The sequence below is a fragment of the Arachis ipaensis genome, chromosome B2 (assembly GCF_059453495.1).
Source record: "Arachis ipaensis isolate K30076 ecotype BB chromosome B2, ASM5945349v1, whole genome shotgun sequence".
Classification (NCBI taxonomy): domain Eukaryota; kingdom Viridiplantae; phylum Streptophyta; class Magnoliopsida; order Fabales; family Fabaceae; genus Arachis; species Arachis ipaensis.
Window position 1 is genome coordinate 55,379,062 of NC_142437.1, and position 14,214 is coordinate 55,393,275.

The following is a 14,214-nucleotide window of genomic DNA, read 5'->3' on the forward strand; positions in this document are numbered from 1 at the left end:
TTAACGTTCTGCTGAGCCTCGTTCTTTAAATTACGCTATCCCGAGGAGGACACCTAAAGGCGAGCCGTAATGGCCTCATCTTTGGCAAGCTACTTCGGTGTTTTTCACAGTTTTTTTCCAGATTCTTTTTACGTTATTTATTTTATTTTATTTTATTATTATTTTTTATTTAACGTTCTGCTGACCCTCGTTCTTTAAATTACGCTATCCCGAGGAGGACACCTAAAGGCGAGCCGTAATGGCCTCATCTTTGGCAAGCTCCTTCGGTTTTTTTCACAGTTTTTTTCCAGATTCTTTTTCAGTTTTTTTTTTTTTTTTTTTTAACGTTCTGCTGACCCTCGTTCTTTAAATTACGCTATCCCGAGGAGGACACCTAAAGGCGAGCCGTAATGGCCTCATCTTTGGCAAGCTCCTTCGGTTTTTTTCACAGTTTTTTTCCAGATTCTTTTTCCGTTTTTTTTTTTTTTTTTTTTTTACATTCTGCTGACCCTCGTTCTTTAAATGACGCTATCCCGAGGAGGACACCTAAAGGCGAGCCGTATGGCCTCATCTTTGGCAAGCTCCTTCGGTTTTTTTCACAGTTTTTTTCCAGATTCTTTTTCCGTTTTTTTTTTTTTTTTTTTTTTTTTTTTTTTTTTTTACGTTCTGCTGACCCTCGTTCTTTAAATTACGCTATCCCGAGGAGGACACCTAAAGGCGAGCCGTAATGGCCTCATCTTTGGCAAGCGCTCCTTCGGTTTTTTTCACAGTTTTTTTCCAGATTCTTTTTCCGTTATTTTTTTTATTTTTTTTTTTTTACATTCTGCTGACCCTCGTTCTTTAAATGACGCTATCCCGAGAAGGACACCTAAAGGCGAGCCGTATGGCTTCATCTTTGGTAAGCTCCTCCGGTTTTTTCACAGTTTTTTTACAGTATTTTTTTCCGGGTTTTTTTTTTTTTTTTTTTTAATGTTCTGCTGACCCTCGTTCTTTAAATTACGCTATCCCGAGGAGGACACCTAAAGGCGAGCCGTAATGGCCTCATCTTTGGCAAGCTCCTTCGGTTTTTTTCACAGTTTTTTTCCTGATTCTTTTTCCTTTTTTTTTTTTTTTTTTTTTTACATTCTGCTGACCCTCGTTCTTTAAATGACGCTATCCCGAGGAGGACACCTAAAGGCGAGCCGTATGGCCTCATCTTTGGTAAGCTCCTCCGGTTTTTTCACAGTTTTTTTACAGATTTTTTTCCAGGTTTTTTTTTTTTTTTTTTTTTTTTACGTTCTGCTGACCCTCGTTCTTTAAATTACGCTATCCCGAGGAGGACACCTAAAGGCGAGCCGTAATGGCCTCATCTTTGGCAAGCTCCTTCGGTTTTTTTCACAGTTTTTTTCCAGATTCTTTTTCCGTTATTTTTTATTTTATATTTTTTTATTTTTTATTTTTTTCTTTTTTTTTACATTCTGCTGACCCTCGTTCTTTAAATGACGCTATCCCGAGGAGGACACCTAAAGGCGAGCCGTATGGCCTCATCTTTGGCAAGCTCCTTCGGTTTTTTTCACAGTTTTTTTCCAGATTATTTTTCCTTTTTTTTTTTTTTTTTTTTTTACGTTCTGCTGACCCTCGTTCTTTAAATTACGCTATCCCGAGGAGGACACCTAAACGCGAGCCGTAATGGCCTCATCTTTGGCAAGCTCCTTTGGTTTTTTTCACAGTTTTTTTCCAGATTCTTTTTCCGTTATTTTTTTTTTTTTTTTACATTCTGCTGACCCTCGTTCTTTAAATGACGCTATCCCGAGGAGGACACCTAAAGGCGAGCCGTATGGCCTCATCTTTGGCAAGCTCCTCCGGTTTTTTCACAGTTTTTTTAGAGATTTTTTTCCGGTTTTTTTTTTTTTTTTTTTAACGTTCTGCTGAGCCTCGTTCTTTAAATTACGCTATCCCGAGGAGGACACCTAAAGGCGAGCCGTAATGGCCTCATCTTTGGCAAGCTACTTCGGTGTTTTTCACAGTTTTTTTCCAGATTCTTTTTACGTTATTTATTTTATTTTATTTTATTATTATTTTTTATTTAACGTTCTGCTGACCCTCGTTCTTTAAATTACGCTATCCCGAGGAGGACACCTAAAGGCGAGCCGTAATGGCCTCATCTTTGGCAAGCTCCTTCGGTTTTTTTCACAGTTTTTTTCCAGATTCTTTTTCAGTTTTTTTTTTTTTTTTTTTAACGTTCTGCTGACCCTCGTTCTTTAAATTACGCTATCCCGAGGAGGACACCTAAAGGCGAGCCGTAATGGCCTCATCTTTGGCAAGCTCCTTCGGTTTTTTTCACAGTTTTTTTCCAGATTCTTTTTCCGTTATTTTTTTTATTTTATTTTATTTTTTTTTTTACATTCTGCTGACCCTCGTTCTTTAAATGACGCTATCCCGAGGAGGACACCTAAAGGCGAGCCGTATGGCCTCATCTTTGGCAAGCTCCTCCGGTTTTTTCACAGTTATTTTACAGATTTTTTTCCGGGTTTTTTTTTTTTTATTAACGTTCTGCCGACCCTCGTTCTTTAAATTACGCTATCCCGAGGAGGACACCTAAAGGCGAGCCGTAATGGCCTCATCTTTGGCAAGCTCCATCGGTTTTTTTCACAGTTTTTTTCCAGATTTTTTCTCCGTTTTTTTTTTTTTTTTTTTTTTTTTACATTCTGCTGACCCTCGTTCTTTAAATGACGCTATCCCGAGGAGGACACCTAGAGGCAAGCCGTATGGCCTCATCTTTGGCAAGCTCCTTCGGTTTTTTTCACAGTTTTTCCAGATTATTTTTCCGTTTTTTTTTTTTTTTTTTTTTTTTTACGTTCTGCTGACCCTCGTTCTTTAAATTACGCTATCCCGAGGAGGACACCTAAAGGCGAGCCGTAATGGCCTCATCTTTGGCAAGCTCCTTCGGTTTTTTTCACAGTTTTTTTCCTGATTCTTTTTCCGTTTTTTTTTTTTTTTTTTTTTTTTTTACGTTCTGCGGACCCTCGTTCTTTAAATGACGCTATCCCGAGGAGGACACCTAAAGGCGAGCCGTAATGGCCTCATCTTTGGCAAGCTCCTTCGGTTTTTTTCACAGTTTTTTTCCAGATTCTTTTTCCGTTATATTTTTTTTTTTTTTACATTCTGCTGACCCTCGTTCTTTAAATGACGCTATCCCGAGGAGGACACCTAAAGGCGAGCCGTATGGCCTCATCTTTGGCAAGCTCCTCCGGTTTTTTCACAGTTTTTTTAGAGATTTTTTTCCGGTTTTTTTTTTTTTTTTTTTTTTAACGTTCTGCTGAGCCTCGTTCTTTAAATTACGCTATCCCGAGGAGGACACCTAAAGGCGAGCCGTAATGGCCTCATATTTGGCAAGCTCCTTCGGTGTTTTTCACAGTTTTTTTCCAGATTCTTTTTCCGTTATTTTTTTTTTTTTTTACATTCTGCTGACCCTCGTTCTTTAAATGACGCTATCCCGAGGAGGACACCTAAAGGCGAGCCGTATGGCCTCATCTTTGGCAAGCTCCTTCGGTTTTTTCACAGTTTTTTTCCAGATTCTTTTTCCGTTTTTTTTTTTTTTTTTTTTTTTACGTTCTGCTGACCCTCGTTCTTTAAATTACGCTATCCCGAGGAGGACACCTAAAGGCGAGCCGTAATGGCCTCATCTTTGGCAAGCTCCTTCGGTTTTTTTCACAGTTTTTTTCCTGGTTCTTTTTCCTTTTTTTTTTTTTTTTGTTTTTTTACATTCTGCTGACCCTCGTTCTTTAAATGACGCTATCCCGAGGAGGACACCTAAAGGCGAGCCGTATGGCCTCATCTTTGGTAAGCTCCTCCGGTTTTTTCACAGTTTTTTTACAGATTTTTTTCCAGGGTTTTTTTTTTTTTTTTTTTTTAACGTTCTGCTGACCCCTCGTTCTTTAAATTACGCTATCCCGAGGAGGACACCTAAAGGCGAGCCGTAATGGCCTCATCTTTGGCAAGCTCCTTTGGTTTTTTTCATAGTTTTTTTCCAGATTCTTTTTCCGTTATTTTTTTTTTTTTTTACATTCTGCTGACCCTCGTTCTTTAAATGACGCTATCCCGAGGAGGACACCTAAAGGCGAGCCGTATGGCCTCATCTTTGGCAAGCTCCTCCGGTTTTTTCACAGTTTTTTTAGAGATTTTTTTCCGGTTTTTTTTTTTTTTTTTTTTTTAACGTTCTGCTGAACCTCGTTCTTTAAATTACGCTATCCCGAGGAGGACACCTAAAGGCGAGCCGTAATGGCCTCATCTTTGGCAAGCTACTTCGGTGTTTTTCACAGTTTTTTTCCAGATTCTTTTTACGTTATTTATTTTATTTTATTTTATTATTATTTTTTATTTAACGTTCTGCTGACCCTCGTTCTTTAAATTACGCTATCCCGAGGAGGACACCTAAAGGCGAGCCGTAATGGCCTCATCTTTGGCAAGCTCCTTCGGTTTTTTTCACAGTTTTTTTCCAGATTCTTTTTCAGTTTTTTTTTTTTTTTTTTTAACGTTCTGCTGACCCTCGTTCTTTAAATTACGCTATCCCGAGGAGGACACCTAAAGGCGAGCCGTAATGGCCTCATCTTTGGCAAGCTCCTTCGGTTTTTTTCACAGTTTTTTTCCAGATTCTTTTTCCGTTATTTTTTTAATTTTATTTTATTTTTTTTTTTACATTCTGCTGACCCTCGTTCTTTAAATGACGCTATCCCGAGGAGGACACCTAAAGGCGAGCCGTATGGCCTCATCTTTGGCAAGCTCCTCCGGTTTTTTCACAGTTATTTTACAGATTTTTTTCCGGGTTTTTTTTTTTTTTATTAACGTTCTGCCGACCCTCGTTCTTTAAATTACGCTATCCCGAGGAGGACACCTAAAGGCGAGCCGTAATGGCCTCATCTTTGGCAAGCTCCATCGGTTTTTTTCACAGTTTTTTTCCAGATTTTTTCTCCGTTTTTTTTTTTTTTTTTATTATTATTATTACGTTCTGCTGACCCTCGTTCTTTAAATTACGCTATCCCGAGGAGGACACCTAAAGGCGAGCCGTAATGGCCTCATCTTTGGCAAGCTCCTTCGGTTTTTTTCACAGTTTTTTTCCAGATTCTTTTTCCGTTTTTTTTTTTTTTTTTTTTTTTTTTTTTTTTTTTACATTCTGCTGACCCTCGTTCTTTAAATGACGCTATCCCGAGGAGGACACCTAAAGGCGAGCCGTATGGCCTCATCTTTGGCAAGCTCCTTCGGTTTTTTTCACAGTTTTTTTCCAGATTCTTTTTCCGTTTTTTTTTTTTTACGTTCTGCTGACCCTCGTTCTTTAAATTACGCTATCCCGAGGAGGACACCTAAAGGCGAGCCGTAATGGCCTCATCTTTGGCAAGCGCTCCTTCGGTTTTTTTCACAGTTTTTTTCCAGATTCTTTTTCCGTTATTTTTTTTATTTTTTTTTTTTACATTCTGCTGACCCTCGTTCTTTAAATGACGCTATCCCGAGGAGGACACCTAAAGGCGAGCCGTATGGCCTCATCTTTGGCAAGCTCCTCCGGTTTTTTCACAGTTTTTTTACAGTATTTTTTTCCGGGTTTTTTTTTTTTTTTTTTTTTACGTTCTGCTGACCCTCGTTCTTTAAATTACGCTATCCCGAGGAGGACACCTAAAGGCGAGCCGTAATGGCCTCATCTTTGGCAAGCTCCTTCGGTTTTTTTCACAGTTTTTTTCCTGGTTCTTTTTCCTTTTTTTTTTTTTTTGTTTTTTTACATTCTGCTGACCCTCGTTCTTTAAATGACGCTATCCCGAGGAGGACACCTAAAGGCGAGCCGTATGGCCTCATCTTTGGTAAGCTCCTCCGGTTTTTTCACAGTTTTTTTACAGATTTTTTTCCAGGGTTTTTTTTTTTTTTTTTTTTTTTTTAACGTTCTGCTGACCCCTCGTTCTTTAAATTACGCTATCCCGAGGAGGACACCTAAAGGCGAGCCGTAATGGCCTCATCTTTGGCAAGCTCCTTTGGTTTTTTTCACAGTTTTTTTCCAGATTCTTTTTCCGTTATTTTTTTTTTTTTTTTACATTCTGCTGACCCTCGTTCTTTAAATGACGCTATCCCGAGGAGGACACCTAAAGGCGAGCCGTATGGCCTCATCTTTGGCAAGCTCCTCCGGTTTTTTCACAGTTTTTTTAGAGATTTTTTTCCGGTTTTTTTTTTTTTTTTTTTTAACGTTCTGCTGAGCCTCGTTCTTTAAATTACGCTATCCCGAGGAGGACACCTAAAGGCGAGCCGTAATGGCCTCATCTTTGGCAAGCTACTTCGGTGTTTTTCACAGTTTTTTTCCAGATTCTTTTTACGTTATTTATTTTATTTTATTTTATTATTATTTTTTATTTAACGTTCTGCTGACCCTCGTTCTTTAAATTACGCTATCCCGAGGAGGACACCTAAAGGCGAGCCGTAATGGCCTCATCTTTGGCAAGCTCCTTCGGTTTTTTTCACAGTTTTTTTCCAGATTCTTTTTCAGTTTTTTTTTTTTTTTTTTAACGTTCTGCTGACCCTCGTTCTTTAAATTACGCTATCCCGAGGAGGACACCTAAAGGCAAGCCGTAATGGCCTCATCTTTGGCAAGCTCCTTCGGTTTTTTTCACAGTTTTTTTCCAGATTCTTTTTCCGTTATTTTTTTAATTTTATTTTATTTTTTTTTTTACATTCTGCTGACCCTCGTTCTTTAAATGACGCTATCCCGAGGAGGACACCTAAAGGCGAGCCGTATGGCCTCATCTTTGGCAAGCTCCTCCGGTTTTTTCACAGTTATTTTACAGATTTTTTTCCGGGTTTTTTTTTTTTTTTATTAACGTTCTGCCGACCCTCGTTCTTTAAATTACGCTATCCCGAGGAGGACACCTAAAGGCGAGCCGTAATGGCCTCATCTTTGGCAAGCTCCATCGGTTTTTTTCACAGTTTTTTTCCACATTTTTTCTCCGTTTTTTTTTTTTTATTATTATTATTACGTTCTGCTGACCCTCGTTCTTTAAATTACGCTATCCCGAGGAGGACACCTAAAGGCGAGCCGTAATGGCCTCATCTTTGGCAAGCTCCTTCGGTTTTTTTCACAGTTTTTTTCCAGATTCTTTTTCCGTTTTTTTTTTTTTTTTTTTTTTTTTTTTTTTTTTTTTTTTTTTTACATTCTGCCGACCCTCGTTCTTTAAATGACGCTATCCCGAGGAGGACACCTAAAGGCGAGCCGTATGGCCTCATCTTTGGCAAGCTCCTTCGGTTTTTTTCACAGTTTTTTTCCAGATTCTTTTTCCGTTTTTTTTTTTTTTTACGTTCTGCTGACCCTCGTTCTTTAAATTACGCTATCCCGAGGAGGACACCTAAAGGCGAGCCGTAATGGCCTCATCTTTGGCAAGCGCTCCTTCGGTTTTTTTCACAGTTTTTTTCCAGATTCTTTTTCCGTTATTTTTTTTATTTTTTTTTTTTACATTCTGCTGACCCTCGTTCTTTAAATGACGCTATCCCGAGGAGGACACCTAAAGGCGAGCCGTATGGCCTCATCTTTGGCAAGCTCCTCCGGTTTTTTCACAGTTTTTTTACAGTATTTTTTTCCGGGTTTTTTTTTTTTTTTTTTTTTTTTTTTTTTTTTTTTTTTTACGTTCTGCTGACCCTCGTTCTTTAAATTACGCTATCCCGAGGAGGACACCTAAAGGCGAGCCGTAATGGCCTCATCTTTGGCAAGCTCCTTCGGTTTTTTTCACAGTTTTTTTCCAGATTCTTTTTCCGTTATTTTTTATTTTATATTTTTTTATTTTTTATTTTTTTCTTTTTTTTTACATTCTGCTGACCCTCGTTCTTTAAATGACGCTATCCCGAGGAGGACACCTAAAGGCGAGCCGTATGGCCTCATCTTTGGCAAGCTCCTTCGGTTTTTTTCACAGTTTTTTTCCAGATTCTTTTTCCTTTTTTTTTTTTTTTTTTTTTTTTTTTTTTTTTTTTTTTTTTTTACGTTCTGCTGACCCTCGTTCTTTAAATTACGCTATCCCGAGGAGGACACCTAAAGGCGAGCCGTAATGGCCTCATCTTTGGCAAGCTCCTTCGGTTTTTTTCACAGTTTTTTTCCAGATTCTTTTTCCGTTATTTTTTTTTTTTTTTTTTTTTACATTCTGCTGACCCTCGTTCTTTAAATGACGCTATCCCGAGGAGGACACCTAAAGGCGAGCCGTATGGCCTCATCTTTGGCAAGCTCCTTCGGTTTTTTTCACAGTTTTTTTCCAGATTCTTTTTCCGTTTTTTTTTTTTTTTTTTTTTATACGTTCTGCTGACCCTCGTTCTTTAAATTACGCTATCCCGAGGAGGACACCTAAAGGCGAGCCGTAATGGCCTCATCTTTGGCAAGCTCCTTCGGTGTTTTTCACAGTTTTTTTCCAGATTCTTTTTCCGTTATTTTTTTTTTTTTTTTACATTCTGCTGACCCTCGTTCTTTAAATGACGCTATCCCGAGGAGGACACCTAAAGGCGAGCCGTATGGCCTCATCTTTGGCAAGCTCCTCCGGTTTTTTCACAGTTTTTTTAGAGATTTTTTTCCGGTTTTTTTTTTTTTTTTTAACGTTCTGCTGAGCCTCGTTCTTTAAATTACGCTATCCCGAGGAGGACACCTAAAGGCGAGCCGTAATGGCCTCATCTTTGGCAAGCTCCTTCGGTTTTTTTCACAGTTTTTTTCCAGATTCTTTTTCCGTTATTTTTTTTTTTTTTTTTACATTCTGCTGACCATTCGTTCTTTAAATGACACTATCCCGAGGAGGACACCTAGAGGCGAGCCGTATGGCCTCATCTTTGGCAAGCTCCTTCGGTTTTTTTCACAGTTTTTTTCCAGATTATTTTTCCTTTTTTTTTTTTTTTTTTTTTTTTTTTACGTTCTGCTGACCATCGTTCTTTAAATTACGCTATCCCGAGGAGGACACCTAAAGGCGAGCCGTAATGGCCTCATCTTTGGCAAGCTCCTTCGGTTTTTTTCACAGTTTTTTTCCATATTCTTTTTCCGTTATTTTTTATTTTATATTTTTTTTATTTTATATTTTTTTCTTTTTTTTTACATTCTGCTGACCCTCGTTCTTTAAATGACGCTATCCCGAGGAGGACACCTAAAGGCGAGCCGTATGGCCTCATCTTTGGCAAGCTCCTTCGGTTTTTTTCACAGTTTTTTTCCAAATTCTTTTTCCGTTTTTTTTTTTTTTTTTTTTTTTTTTTTTTTTTTATACGTTCTGCTGACCCTCGTTCTTTAAATTACGCTATCCCGAGGAGGACACCTAAAGGCGAGCCGTAATGGCCTCATCTTTGGCAAGCTCCTTCGGTTTTTTTCACAGTTTTTTTCCTGATTCTTTTTCCTTTTTTTTTTTATTTTTTTTTTTACATTCTGCTGACCCTCGTTCTTTAAATGACGCTATCCCGAGGAGGACACCTAAAGGCGAGCCGTATGGCCTCATCTTTGGCAAGCTCCTCCGGTTTTTTCACAGTTTTTTTACAGATTTTTTTCCGGTTTTTTTTTTTTTTTTAACGTTCTGCTGACCCTCGTTCTTTAAATTACGCTATCCCGAGGAGGACACCTAAAGGCGAGCCGTAATGGGCTCATCTTTGGCAAGCTCCTTCGGTTTTTTTCACAGTTTTTTTCCAGATTCTTTTTCCGTTATTTTTTTTATTTTTTTTATTTTTTTTTTTACATTCTGCTGACCCTCGTTCTTTAAATGACGCTATCCCGAGGAGGACACCTAAAGGCGAGCCGTATGGCCTCATCTTTGGCAAGCTCCTCCGGTTTTTTCACAGTTTTTTTACAGATTTTTTTCCGGGTTTTTTTTTTTATTAACGTTTTGCCGACCCTCGTTCTTTAAATTACGCTATCCCGAGGAGGACACCTAAAGGCGAGCCGTAATGGCCTCATCTTTGGCAAGCTCCTTCGGTTTTTTTCACAGTTTTTTTTTAAATTTTTTCTCCGTTTTTTTTTTTTTATTATTATTACGTTCTGCTGACCCTCGTTCTTTAAATTACGCTATCCCGAGGAGGACACCTAAAGGCGAGCCGTAATGGCCTCATCTTTGGCAAGCTCCTTCGGTTTTTTTCACAGTTTTTTTCCAGATTCTTTTTCCGTTTTTTTTTTTTTTTTTTTTTTTTAACGTTCTGCTGACCCTCGTTCTTTAAATTACGCTATCCCGAGGAGGACACCTAAAGGCGAGCCGTAATGGCCTCATCTTTGGCAAGCTCCTTCGGTTTTTTTCACAGTTTTTTTCCAGATTCTTTTTCCGTTATTTTTTTTTTTTTTTTTACATTCTGCTGACCCTCGTTCTTTAAATGACGCTATCCCGAGGAGGACACCTAAAGGCGAGCCGTATGGCCTCATCTTTGGCAAGCTCCTCCGGTTTTTTCACAGTTTTTTTACAGATTTTTTTCCGGTTTTTTTTTTTTTTTTTAACGTTCTGCTGACCCTCGTTCTTTAAATTACGCTATCCCGAGGAGGACACCTAAAGGCGAGCCGTAATGGCCTCATCTTTGGCAAGCTCCTTCGGTTTTTTTCACAGTTTTTTTCCAGATTCTTTTTCCGTTATTTTTTTTATTTTTTTTATTTTTTTTTTTACATTCTGCTGACCCTCGTTCTTTAAATGACGCTATCCCGAGGAGGACACCTAAAGGCGAGCCGTATGGCCTCATCTTTGGCAAGCTCCTCCGGTTTTTTCACAGTTTTTTTACAGATTTTTTTCCGGGTTTTTTTTTTTATTAACGTTTTGCCGACCCTCGTTCTTTAAATTACGCTATCCCGAGGAGGACACCTAAAGGCGAGCCGTAATGGCCTCATCTTTGGCAAGCTCCTTCGGTTTTTTTCACAGTTTTTTTTTAAATTTTTTCTCCGTTTTTTTTTTTTTTTTTATTATTATTACGTTCTGCTGACCCTCGTTCTTTAAATTACGCTATCCCGAGGAGGACACCTAAAGGCGAGCCGTAATGGCCTCATCTTTGGCAAGCTCCTTCGGTTTTTTTCACAGTTTTTTTCCAGATTCTTTTTCCGTTTTTTTTTTTTTTTTTTTTTTTTTTAACGTTCTGCTGACCCTCGTTCTTTAAATTACGCTATCCCGAGGAGGACACCTAAAGGCGAGCCGTAATGGCCTCATCTTTGGCAAGCTCCTTCGGTTTTTTTCACAGTTTTTTTCCAGATTCTTTTTCCGTTATTTTTTTTTTTTTTTTTACATTCTGCTGACCCTCGTTCTTTAAATGACGCTATCCCGAGGAGGACACCTAAAGGCGAGCCGTATGGCCTCATCTTTGGCAAGCTCCTCCGGTTTTTTCACAGTTTTTTTAGAGATTTTTTTCCGATTTTTTTTTTTTTTTTTAACGTTCTGCTGAGCCTCGTTCTTTAAATTACGCTATCCCGAGGAGGACACCTAAAGGCGAGCCGTAATGGCCTCATCTTTGGCAAGCTCCTTCGGTGTTTTTCACAGTTTTTTTCCAGATTCTTTTTACGTTATTTATTTTATTTTATTTTATTATTATTTTTTATTTAACGTTCTGCTGACCCTCGTTCTTTAAATTACGCTATCCCGAGGAGGACACCTAAAGGCGAGCCGTAATGGCCTCATCTTTGGCAAGCTCCTTCGGTTTTTTTCACAGTTTTTTTCCAGATTCTTTTTCCGTTTTTTTTTTTTTTTTTTTTTTTTTTTTCTTTACATTCTGCTGACCCTCGTTCTTTAAATGACGCTATCCCGAGGATGACACCTAAAGGCGAGCCGTAATGGCATCATCTTTGGCAAGCTCCTTCGGTTTTTTTCACAGTTTTTTTCCTGATTCTTTTTCCGTTTTTTTTTTTTTTTTTTTTTTTTTTTTTTTTTTTTTTTACATTCTGCTGACCCTCGTTCTTTAAATGACGCTATCCCGAGGAGGACACCTAGAGGCGATCCGTATGGCCTCATCTTTGGCAAGCTCCTTCGGTTTTTTTCACAGTTTTTTTCCAGATTCTTTTTCCGTTTTTTTTTTTTTTTTTATTACATTCTGCTGACCCTCGTTCTTTAAATGACGCTATCCCGAGGAGGACACCTAAAGGCGAGCCGTAATGGCCTCATCTTTGGCAAGCTCCTTTGGTTTTTTTCACAGTTTTTTTCCTGATTCTTTTACCGTTTTTTTTTTTTTTTTACATTCTGCTGACCCTCGTTCTTTAAATGACGCTATCCCGAGGAGGACACCTAGAGGCGAGCCGTATGGCCTCATCTTTGGCAAGCTCCTTCGGTTTTTTTCACAATTTTTTTCCAGATTCTTTTTCCGTTTTTTTTTTTATTACATTCTGCTGACCCTCGTTCTTTAAATGACGCTATCCCGAGGAGGACACCTAAAGGCGAGCCGTAATGGCCTCATCTTTGGCAAGCTCCTTCGGTTTTTTTCACAGTTTTTTTCCTGATTCTTTTTCCGTTTTTTTTTTTTTTTTTTTTTTTTTTTTGTTATATTCTGCTGACCTTCGTTCTTTAAATGACGCTATCCCGAGGAGGACACCTAGAGGCGAGCCGTATGGCCTCATCTTTGGCAAGCTCCTTCGGTTTTTTTCACAGTTTTTTTCCAGATTCTATTTCCGTTTTTTTTTTTTTTTTTTTTTTATTACATTCTGCTGACCCTCGTTCTTTAAATGACGCTATCCCGAGGAGGACACCTAAAGGCGAGCCGTAATGGCCTCATCTTTGGCAAGCTCCTTTGGTTTTTTTCACAGTTTTTTTCCTGATTCTTTTACCGTTTTTTTTTTTTTTTTTTTTTTTTTTTTTTTTTTTTTTTTTTTTTTTTTACATTCTGCTGACCCTCGTTCTTTAAATGACGCTATCCCGAGGAGGACACCTAGAGGCGAGCCGTATGGCCTCATCTTTGGCAAGCTCCTTCGGTTTTTTTCACAGTTTTTTTCCAGATTCTTTTTCCGTTTTTTTTTTTTATTACATTCTGCTGACCCTCGTTCTTTAAATGACGCTATCCCGAGGAGGACACCTAAAGGCGAGCCGTAATGGCCTCATCTTTGGCAAGCTCCTTCGGTTTTTTTCACAGTTTTTTTCCTGATTCTTTTTCCGTTTTTTTTTTTTTTTTTTTTTTTTTTTTTTTTTTTTTTTTTTTTACATTCTGCTGACCCTCGTTCTTTAAATGACGCTATCCCGAGGAGGACACCTAGAGGCGAGCCGTATGGCCTCATCTTTGGCAAGCTCCTTCGGTTTTTTTCACAGTTTTTTTCCAGATTATTTTTCCGTTTTTTTTTTTTTTTTACATTCTGCTGACCCTCGTTCTTTAAATGACGCTATCCCGAGGAGGACACCTAGAGGCGAGCCGTATGGCCTCATCTTTGGCAAGCTCCTTCGGTTTTTTTCACAGTTTTTTTCCAGATTATTTTTCCGTTTTTTTTTTTTTTTTTTTTTTTTTTTTACATTCTGCTGACCCTCGTTCTTTAAATGACGCTATCCCGAGGAGGACACCTAGAGGCGAGCCGTATGGCCTCATCTTTGGCAAGCTCCTTCGGTTTTTTTCACAGTTTTTTTCCAGATTATTTTTCCTTTTTTTTTTTTTTTTTTTTTTTTTTTTTTTACGTTCTGCTGACCCTCGTTATTTAAATTACGCTATCCCGAGGAGGACACCTAAAGGCGAGCCGTAATGGCCTCATCTTTGGCAAGCTCCTTCGGTTTTTTTCACAGTTTTTTTCCAGATTCTTTTTCCGTTATTTTTTATTTTATATTTTTTTATTTTTTATTTTTTTCTTTTTTTTTTACATTCTGCTGACCCTCGTTCTTTAAATGACGCTATCCCGAGGAGGACACCTAAAGGCGAGCCGTATGGCCTCATCTTTGGCAAGCTCCTTCGGTTTTTTTCACAGTTTTTTTCCAGATTCTTTTTCCGTTTTTTTTTTTTTTTTTTTTTTTTTTTTTTTTTTACGTTATGCTGACCCTCGTTCTTTAAATTACGCTATCCCGAGGAGGACACCTAAAGGCGAGCCGTAATGGCCTCATCTTTGGCAAGCTCCTTCGGTTTTTTTCACAGTTTTTTTCCAGATTCTTTTTCCGTTATTTTTTTTTTTTTTTTTTACATTCTGCTGACCCTCGTTCTTTAAATGACGCTATCCCGAGGAGGACACCTAAAGGCGAGCCGTATGGCCTCATCTTTGGCAAGCTCCTCCGGTTTTTTCACAGTTTTTTTAGAGATTTTTTTCCGGTTTTTTTTTTTTTTTTAACGTTCTGCTGAGCCTCGTTCTTTAAATTA